The sequence below is a fragment of the Ahaetulla prasina genome, chromosome 11 (genome assembly GCF_028640845.1).
Source record: "Ahaetulla prasina isolate Xishuangbanna chromosome 11, ASM2864084v1, whole genome shotgun sequence".
NCBI classification, from domain to species: domain Eukaryota; kingdom Metazoa; phylum Chordata; class Lepidosauria; order Squamata; family Colubridae; genus Ahaetulla; species Ahaetulla prasina.
Window position 1 is genome coordinate 5015793 of NC_080549.1, and position 10090 is coordinate 5025882.

The window sequence follows — 10090 nt, forward strand, 5'->3', positions numbered from 1 at the left end:
CTCTCTCTAATCTGGAAAAAAGCAAAACTTTGAACAAAAACAGCCGGGAAGATAACACAAACAGAGACACACAGCCGCTTTTTACAAACGGTCCATTGTGTTCATCCAGAGTTTCAGCGATGGCTGAGTTGGCGGAGGGTTGAGCTGTTGGTACAACAACAAGGGCAAGGATCCTGTGATTCATAGGAAGGATAGCATATGAAGCAGAAGCTTTAGACGGGAAAGAAAAGAAGAAAGAAGCCACCGGGGGCAGAATCTCGCTCTGTGAAATAAGTAAGATGACCCCTGCTGGCTAAAAGGTGGAACTGAGAGGCGCCACAGCCAAATGTCATTGTAATAACAACTCTGTGGTTACACGGGGGTTTACCTTAAAAACAGGCCGAATGAAGTTGAAGCCCACGAGGTGCAACTTGGGACTTATTCCGTTGCAGGTAGTCCTCAACTTACAACGGTTCATTTAGTGACCATTCGAAGCCGCAGCGGCCCTGAGGAAAGCGACTGGTGACCATTTTTCCCAGTTATGGCCTTTGAAGCATCCCCACCCCTATGTCAAGATTCCAGAAAAACCTCTTCTGCATAAAAAAAACTCAGAAGCCATTGTTTTCCAGAGTTCTTTACTAGCATGAGGAAACTGGCACACGATGAGTGAAATTCCAAAACTGAATTTCCGGATTCTTTCCCCAGTTATACAAACCCCAAGAGTCCCACCCCCCCTGACCCCTTTGATGGTCACATGGTCCCACGTTCTCCCAGTTCATTCGAATATCTTCTTGCCACTCTTCCTGCAGATGTGAACACCATCCGACCTTGACCGCTTGAAGAATGTTACCATACCCCTCAACCCCCCTTCCTCCCCTCAGGGGAAAAATGTGGCAGCGTCTGGAACCCTAAAGTCTAGTATGGTTTCCAGGCCTGACACCCTAATCATGTGATCCAAATTCAGACACCTTGGCAACTGGTTCATACTCAGAATAGAAATTGGAATAAATATAGAATAGAATAGAATAGAATAGAATAGAATAGAATAGAATAGAATAGAAATTGGAATAAATATAGAATAGAATAGAATAGAATAGAATAGAATAGAATAGAATAGAATAGAAATTGGAATAGAATAGAATAGAATAGAATAGAATAGAATAGAAATTGGAATAGAATAGAATAGAATAGAATAGAAATTGGAATAAATATAGAATAGAATAGAATAGAATAGAATAGAATAGAAATTGGAATAGAATAGAATAGAATAGAATAGAATAGAATAGAATAGAATAGAATAGAAATTGGAATAAATATAGAATAGAATAGAATAGAAATTGGAATAAATATAGAATAGAATAGAATAGAATAGAATAGAAGAGTTGGAAGGGATGTTGGAGGTCTTCTAGTCCAACCCCCTGCCCAGGCAGGAAACCCTGCACCACTTCAGACAAATGGTTTTCCAACCTCTTCTTAAAAACTTCCAGTGTTGGAGCATTCACAACTTCTGGAGGCAAGTTTGTTCCACTGATTAATTGTTCTCACTGTCAGGAAATTTCTCATTAGTTCCAAGTTGCTTCTCTCCTTGCTTAGATTAGAATGGAAAGCTAAATTTCTTTTTTGACAGGAAAGGAAAGGTGGTGTAAGGTTTCCTGACTAAGCAGGGGGTTGGACTAGTCTAGAAGACCTCCAAGGTCCCTTCCAACTCTGTTCTTCTGTTATCCATATTCTCCTGAGTCGAGACTGAGTTAACGTCTTTCCCCTCTTAAAAGCTGTTTCCGTGTTCTGGGTACTTTGGTGGTCTGACAAAACGGAGTGTGGCACAATTCACCTTTTCCATGACCATGGATTATTGTATAAGGAGTCCATTGAAGTTGACCTTTTCTCCTCTCCCAAGCGTCCCGTGGAAAATATTTGTGGGCACCGAAGGAATGCTTTCGATCAACAAAAACAGAGCTGCGGCAGGGCGAGAGAGAAAACAACAACAACCCCAAATTAAAATCAGTTTTGAAACAATACGGGAAGGGGGGGTAGTTTATGGGAATTGGGTTGATGGATTCCAAAAGAAGAAAACGTAATTCTAGATTTTGGTCCCGTTGTGCGCCTGTGTTTCTCTTCCTTCGGGTTTGGAGCGCCAATGCACAGCCAGAAAGAGCTGTGGAGAACAGATTCTGAAAAGCGAAGGAAAAGTTCCTGAATTTTTGTGAGAAGAATGATTTTTTTCCCCTTTTCACTCAATGGAAGATGACAGCCCTGATTATTTAGCTTCTCATGTATGTATGTATGTATATCTATATCTATATCTATATCTCTTCTGCCAACCTAGCAGTTCGAAAGCACGTAAAAAAAATGCAAGTAGAAAAATAGGGACCACCTTTGGGGGGAAGGTAACAGTGTTCTGTGCGCCTTTGGCGTTGAGTCATGGCGGCCACATGACCACGGAGATGTCTTCGGACAGCGCTGGCTCTTCGGCTTTGAAACGGAGATGAGCACCGCCCCCCTAGCTTTGCTGGCTGAGGAACTCTGGGAGTTGAAGTCCACAAGTCTTAATGTTGCTAAGGTTGGAGACCCCTGCCCTAGGAGATACCTTCAGGGACAGTCCTACTACCACCAACCCAAAGAGCCCTTGATCCACAAATCCCATCTGTTTTAAGACAATGTTTCTCAGCCTCTCAACTTTTGGAGATTTCTGGGTTATAACTCCCAGAATTCCCCAGGCAGCATGCTTACAATCAAAAGTAGAATTATAATTAGATGATGGGGAAGGCAGGGAATTGGATGCCTGGGTGGGAAGAGGCGGGATTGGCTCTTTAATTCATCAACCCCTTCCAGTGTGATGCTCCTCCATTGGGGCCTCAGGCCATTTGGCAGAAGCTCTTGCGGAAGGCCAGAAAGGTGGGAACTGATCTCACCTCAAGGGTTCAGATGTTCCCATGGGCAGGAGCCACAGCAGAGAAGGTCCTTCTACTAGACTCTTGTCAGGCGGGATTCCTTGACTAGTGGGTCCCACAGCATGCCTCCTCCCAACCCAACTCCTCCCATGCCAACCCATGCCAACCCATCCCATCCCATGCCAACCCATCCCATCCTAACCCAACCCATCCCAACTCAACCCATGCCATGCCAACCCAACCCATGCCATGCCATGCCATCCCAACCCATGCCATGCCATGCCATCCCAACCCATGCCATGCCATGCCAAGCCAAGCCAAGCCAAGCCATGCTAAGCCAAGCCAAGCCAAGCCATGCCAACCCAATCCATGCCATGCCAACCCAACCCAACCCATGCCAACCCAACCCAAGGATTTGAAAGATCAAGGTTCCCACTCCAGTGTTTTCGTGAATGGAAGGGGATGGATTAGGAAATTTGTATTTTTTTTTCAGCAGCTTAATTAGCAGGAGAAGGGTCGGGTCACGGTGGCCATTCATTTCCACCTCTGGCTGCCATCCAAAAAAGCCACTTTGGCACACGATGTAAAACGTTTTCCAGGATCCTGGGGAGGCTGGTGATTTATTTTGACTTGCAACAGCTGGACTCCCCCGTGCCCGAATCCGAAAGGGCTTTTGAGCTTTTTCTCCTCCTCCCCCAGCTGCAGTCACTTCCCCCCTTTTGAGTTTGCTGTGCAAAGGAAGAGACGTCACTGGTGGGGAAAACCCCAGATTCAAACCCTTTCATACTTCTTGGGCTGTATTGTAAACCAAAGACTTGGGTAACTTCTTCCTCCCTCCCTCTATTCCTTCTTTCTTTCCTCCCTCTCTCCCTTTCCCTTCTCTATTCTTCCTTTCCTCCCCTTTTCCTTCCTTCCTCCTTTCTCTATTGCTTCCTTCCTTCCCTTCCCTTTCTTTATTCCTTCTTTCCTCTCTCCCTCCCTTCTCTTTTCATTCCTTCCTTCTTTCCTCCCTCCCTCCCTCCCTCATTTCTCTACTTATTTCCTCCCTTTTTCTTCCCTCCTCCCTTTTCTTCCTTCCCTCTTTCTTCCCCTTTTCCTTCCTTCCTCCTTTCTCCCACCTCTATTCCTTTCCTTCCTTCCTTCCTTCCCTTTCCTTCATTTCCTCTTTCCTTCTCATTCCTCTACTCATTTCTTCCCTTTTTCCCCTCCCTCCTATTTCTTCCTTCTTTCCTCCCTCCCTCCCCCACTTCTATTCTTTCCTCCCTCCCTTCTTTCCTCTCTGCCCTATTCTTTCCTCCCTCCTTTTCCCTCCTTCCTTTTTCTCCCCCTCCTCTATTCCTTTCTTCCTTTTTCTCCCTCCCTCCTCTATTCCTTTCTTCTTTCCTCCCTCCTTTTCTTTCCCTCCTCTATTCCTTTTTTCCTCCCTTCTTCCCTCTATTCCTTCCTTCCTTTTTCTCCCCCCTCCTCTGTTCCTTCCTTCTTTCCTCCCTTCCTCTCCTCTATTCCTTCTTTCCTTCCTTTTTCTCCCTCCCTCCTCTATTCCTTCTTTCTTTCCTCCCTCCTTCTCTTCCCCTCCTCTATTCCCTCTTTCCTCCTCTCTTTGCTTCCTCCCTCCATCCCTAAGCCTGCACACCTTTTGAAAGCCTATAGGAAGTCCTCAATTTACAATCAGTTGTTTAGTGACCATTCAGAATTACAAGAACAATGAAAAAAGTGACTTACGTCCGGCACTTATGGCACTTACACTGATGACCGTGGCTATATCCCCCCAAAGTTGCATAATCAAAATTCAGGAGCTTGGCACCTGGCATGTATTTATGCCGGTTGCTCGGTTCCGTTAGTCCTGTGATTGGCATTCGGGGGTTTCCCAGCCAGCAAAGACAATGGGGTGGGGTAGGGTGGGAAGCCACATTCACTTACCAACCATGTGATTAGCTTAATGACTGTTGTGATTCCCTTAAAAAAAAACGGTTGCCAAATCAGGCATGATTTACTGAACAGCTGCCTTGCTTAGCAGCAGAAGTGCCAGCCCCCAATTACAGCTGTAAGTCGAGGTCTACCTGTCGAGTATAACAGAATGAAGGGTTTGATTCAGTGATGGAATTCAATGTTTTGTTCTACTACCGGTTCTGTGGGCGTGGTGTGCTTTGGTGGGAGTGGCTTGGTGGGAGTGGCAGGGGAAGGATACTGCAAAATCCCCATTCCCACCCCAATCCAGGGGAAGGATACTGCAAAATCCCCATTCCCACCCCACTTCAGGGGAAGGATATTGCAAAAATCTCCATTCCCACCCGACTCCAGGGGAAGGATACTGCAAAATCCTCATTCCCTCCCCACTCCTGGGGAAAGGATATTGCAAAGTCCCCATTCCCACCCCACTTCGGGGCCAAACCCACTTTGGGGCTTTGCCAGTTCTCCAAACTACTCAAAATTTCCGCTACTAGTTCTCCAGAACCTCTCAGAACCTTCTGAATAGCACCCCTGGTTTTATTCTATTCTAGAGAAGTCTAAAAATAGAATTCTATTCTAAACGAGCGAAATCTAATTTAGAGCCGTCTCACATCTTTTTTTTTTCTTTTCTTTTTTTTTTTGGATCTGGGAAAGTCTCTGTTTAGATCCTTGGCAAAGTCAGCTCAAAGGAAAAACATCTTCAAAAGTCTCATGGAGCTGGAAGGGCTGCTGCTACCGGTAGCTACGATCAATCACTCCGGTTCAAACAGAATAAACAGGTTAGCTGGTTGCTTCAACGGGAATCCCTCTGCAAATGAACAGACCGATGACTGGCGTGCTTTTCTGATTGGGAGATTATTCGGAATAAACGCTTACAGACTTCAACGGATAATTAGAACTGCAAAAAAAAAAAAATGCTACCAACCTGCCTTCCATTGAGGACCTGGATACTGCAGGAGTCAAAAAGAGGGTTATGAAAATATCTACAGACCCCTCGCATCCTGGACATAAACTCCTACCCTCAAAACGACGCTACGGAGCACTGCACACCAGACACAACTAGACACAAGGACAATTTTTTCCCCCGAACACCATCACTCTGCTAAACAAATAATTCCCTCAACACTATCAAACTATTCACTAAGTCTCCATTACTATTAATCTTCTCATCGTTCCTATTATCCATCTCCTTTTCTACTTACGACTATAACTTTGCTGCTAGTATCTTTACGATTTATATCGTTTCATTTAGTTTCCTAGTATGATTTGATTGCTTAATTTAGTATCCTATGACTATCCCTAATTGTTGCATCTTACGATTCGTGAGGAATGTATTTTTATTTATGCGCCGAAGACAAATTCCTTGTGTGTCCAGTCACGCTTGGCCAATAAAGAATTCTATTCATTTCAGCAGGCCCTGTGGTTGAAATTGAAAGAGGTTGAAATTGTTGGCTTTTTCAGCACCTGGAGCTGTTCACCAAAGGAGAACTTAAAGCAGTGAGGTTCCCAATAGAAAATTATGACACCGTACTATACTTAAATCTTCAAGTGAGAAGGTGGAGGCTCTATGGAGGCTCACTGGCTTTCAGGTGAAGGCAGAAGTTGGAAGCGGCTGTGGTTTTCTGTGGTTCTTCTTGGATTTTCTTTTTTTTACGATTTCCCCAAACGGTCACTAAATGAACTGTTGTAAGTCAAGGACTACCTGTACCAAGTTCTGGGAGTTGAAGTGGGAAGAAAAAAAAGTGGGATGGATAGCTTCACAGCATGGATTCATAACTCGCTGACAAACCGTACTCAGCGAGTAGTCCTTAATGGGTCTACATCTATATGAAGGGAAGTAAGCAGTGGGGTACCACAAGCGTCCGTCTTAGGCCCAGTACTCTTCAATATCTTCCTAAATAACTTAGATGAAGGAATAGAAGGGGAACTTACCAAATTTGCAGATGATATTAAGCTGCCAGGAATAACCCAACGCCATAGAACAGGGGTCTGCAAACTTGGCTCTTTTAAGACTTGTGGACTTCAACTCCCAGAGTCGGAATCCACAAGTCTTAAAAGAGCCAAGTTTGCAGACCTCTGCCCTAGAAGATAGGCTCAAGATCCAGATGGATCTTGACAGACTCGAACACTGGGCCCAGTCTAACAAAATAAAATTCAACATAGAGAAAAGGAAAGTCTTACACTTAGGCAAGAAAAACCAAAAGGACACATATAGACGGGGTGAAACCAGGCTTAGTTGCAGTAACTGTGAGAGGGATCTTGGAGTCTTAGTGGACAACCAATTAAAAGTGAGCCAACAGTGTGGGGCAGCAGCCAAAAAAAGCCAATGCAATCCTAAATTGCATTAACAGAGGAATACAATCAAGATCAAGGGAGGTACTAATATCACTCTGCAAAGCCTTAGTAAGACCACACCTAGAATACTTCACCCAGTTTTGGTCGCCACACTAGAAAAAAGAGGTTGAGACTCTAGAAAAAGTGCAGAGAAGAGCATCCAGGATGATGAGGGGACTGGAGACCAAAACACACACGAAGTCCAGACATCTTAAAGCAGGGCTGTCCAAACTTGGCCACTTTAGGACTCGTGGACTTCAACTCCCAGAATTCCTCAGCCAGTTGGCTGAGGAATTCTGGGAGTTGAAGTCCACGAGTCTTAAAGTGGCCAAGTTGGGACACCCCTGTCTTAAAGTGACCAAGGCTGAGAAATGCTGAATTAATTCGACACTTTGCGCCTGACCAATAGCTCCCTTACATCTTCAAACCAAAGCTGTCCTTAAATCAAAATCCAACATTTGTTTTCTTGCCCCAAGAACCAAATGGATCTTCAAGGAAACAAGGGGGGGCAAGACACGTTGCCCCCCCCCTCGCATCTTTCCTGAGGCATCTCAAGATTTGAAACAATTTCGCAAGGCAGAAATTTGACAGGATGTCGTTTTTGTCCTCTCTTCCTGGGGAAAACCGGGCCCTCCCTGCTAGGCAATCATTAGCCGCAAAGCAAATACCGCTACACTTCTCTTCTCTCTCGTTTGTGTTGTGTAATTTGCCTGTCTCCCAACAGACTAAAAATGGAGGTAACAATCAGAGATACATTAAAACTGGGGGGGTCTCCCGAAAGAGGAAAAGGGAAAAAAAATTCTGCAGTGTCATCCCTCATGCCTTACGCTCACCCATAAAGACGTCTGAGCCACACAAGCTGTTTAAATTTACTTGAAAGACCCTTCCCTCTCTTCCTCCCTCCCTTTTCCTTCCTTCCCTTCTTTTTCTTCCTTCCTTCCTTCCCTTCTTCCCTCTTCCTTTTTTCTTCCTTCCTTCCCTCTTCCTTTTTTCTTCCTTCCTTCCTTCCTTCTTCTTTTTCTTCCTTCCTTCCCTCTTTTTTCTTCCTTCTTTCCCTTCCTTCCCTCCCTCTTCCTTTTTTTCTTCCTTCCTTCCTTCCTTCCTTCCCTGCCTTATGATGACTCCATGCCCCTCAAAGTTGTTTCTTGATAGTTTCTTCACATTTTAATATTTTTATTCTTTGCTCTATGAGGGTACATTTTAATACATTTAAATTTACTTGGAAGACCCTTCCTTCCTTCCTTCCCCTCCTTTTTCTCTTTCCTTCCTTCCTTCCCTCCCTGTCTACTCCATGGCCCTTGCAGTTGTTCCTTGATAGTTTCATCACACTCCAAAACTTTTATTCTTTGGTCTATGTGTACATTTTAATACATTTACTTGGAAGACCTTTTCAAGTAAAGATGTATTCTTTGCTCTTATTACATTTTAATACATTTAAATTTACTTGGAAGCCCCTTCCTTCCTTCCTTCCTTCCTTCCCTTTTCCTTCCTTCCTTCCTGCTGCACTGCTACTTCACGTGATCTTGATTCAATCCCTCTGTTGATGCAGCCTAGGATTGCTTTGGCTTTTTTGGCAGCTGCTGCAATGCCGTTGGCTTATATTCAAGTGATCATCCACTAGGACTCCAAGATCCCTCTCACAGTTGCTGTTTTTGAACCAGGTCTCTCCTAATCTGTATTTATACCTTTGATTTTTTTTATTTCCCCCCGCCTAAATGTAAAACTTTGCTTTACTCCACACTAAAATTCATTCAGTTGGATAGGACCCCTTGAAAAAGTTTGTCAAGATCTTAAGTCAAGATTTAAGCAGAGAGAGAGAAAAAAAATATCAGGATTGCAAGAGCGTCTTGAAGTCAAATCTAATTCCCGTCCAGTTTCTGGGACCAAAAGAAAATCCGCTCCAATAAGATCTGTTCAAGAGCTCAGCTCAAGAAAACTGTATTTTTATGGGAGGGGATGCTTTTAAAATTTAGTCCAGTTGCTCCGCATCTCAGCCGACCTCAGAGGGTTCTGCGAAGAGAAAGAGAAAGATTGCGAATGTCACGTTAAGCCCTTTAGATCATGCAAATACATTCAAAGAGGAAATATTCGGAATCTTTATTTAGAAGTAATCCCCCCCCCCCTGAATTCAGCAAGACTTGCCTATCAAGGCCACATTCCCCGGAGATCAAACAGGAGCTTAGTGCGCCTTGCTTGGTAGGTCAAGAAATATCACAACTGGGGTTTATTAAAGCCTTAAAGTTGCCAAGGTTGGACATTCTTGCCTTAGGAAAGCCATCTTCATTTATTTGTTTAAATTCGTAGTTTCTCTGCTTTTAGCAACTTTAAGAGGGGTGTGGACTTCCTCTCCCCGAATTTGCCAGCCAGCAGGAACTCTGGGAGTTGAAGTCCAGACCTTATTCATGTCCCTACAGTTGAGAGACCTCTGCTTTTAAAAGATGCTCTTGTTAAAAAAACCCAAACGGTTCCAGCAGACTCAGCCTTTGAATCGGAGTGAATCATGATTAACCCTAAAGGGTATTTGCTCCCTAAATCATCGGCGTTCCATGGCTACGTTCAGATTTGGGGTCTTGAAGGCAGCCAGGTGAACTTCACGAACGGCCAAGGCGTTCTCAGGTGTTGGAGAAAAATGGAAACCCCTTGGTCTTTTGGCAGTTTTCCCCAAACCTCCTTTCCCCCCCCACTCCCCTTTTATTTTTGCCCCATTTCTCCCCAAAGTTCCCTCCCTCCCTCCCTTCTCCTTCTCCTCTCTCTCCCTCTCACCTTTTCTCTCTCTTCCCTGCACTATCTCTGCCTTTTGCTTTCTCCCTTCACCTCTTCCCCTCCATCTCCACCTCTCCTGCTTTCTCTCGCCCTCTCCCACTTTCTATCTCCCCCTTTCTTTTCTCCCTTTCTCTCCCATTCTCTCTTCCTCCTCCTTCTGTCTCTCCCACTTT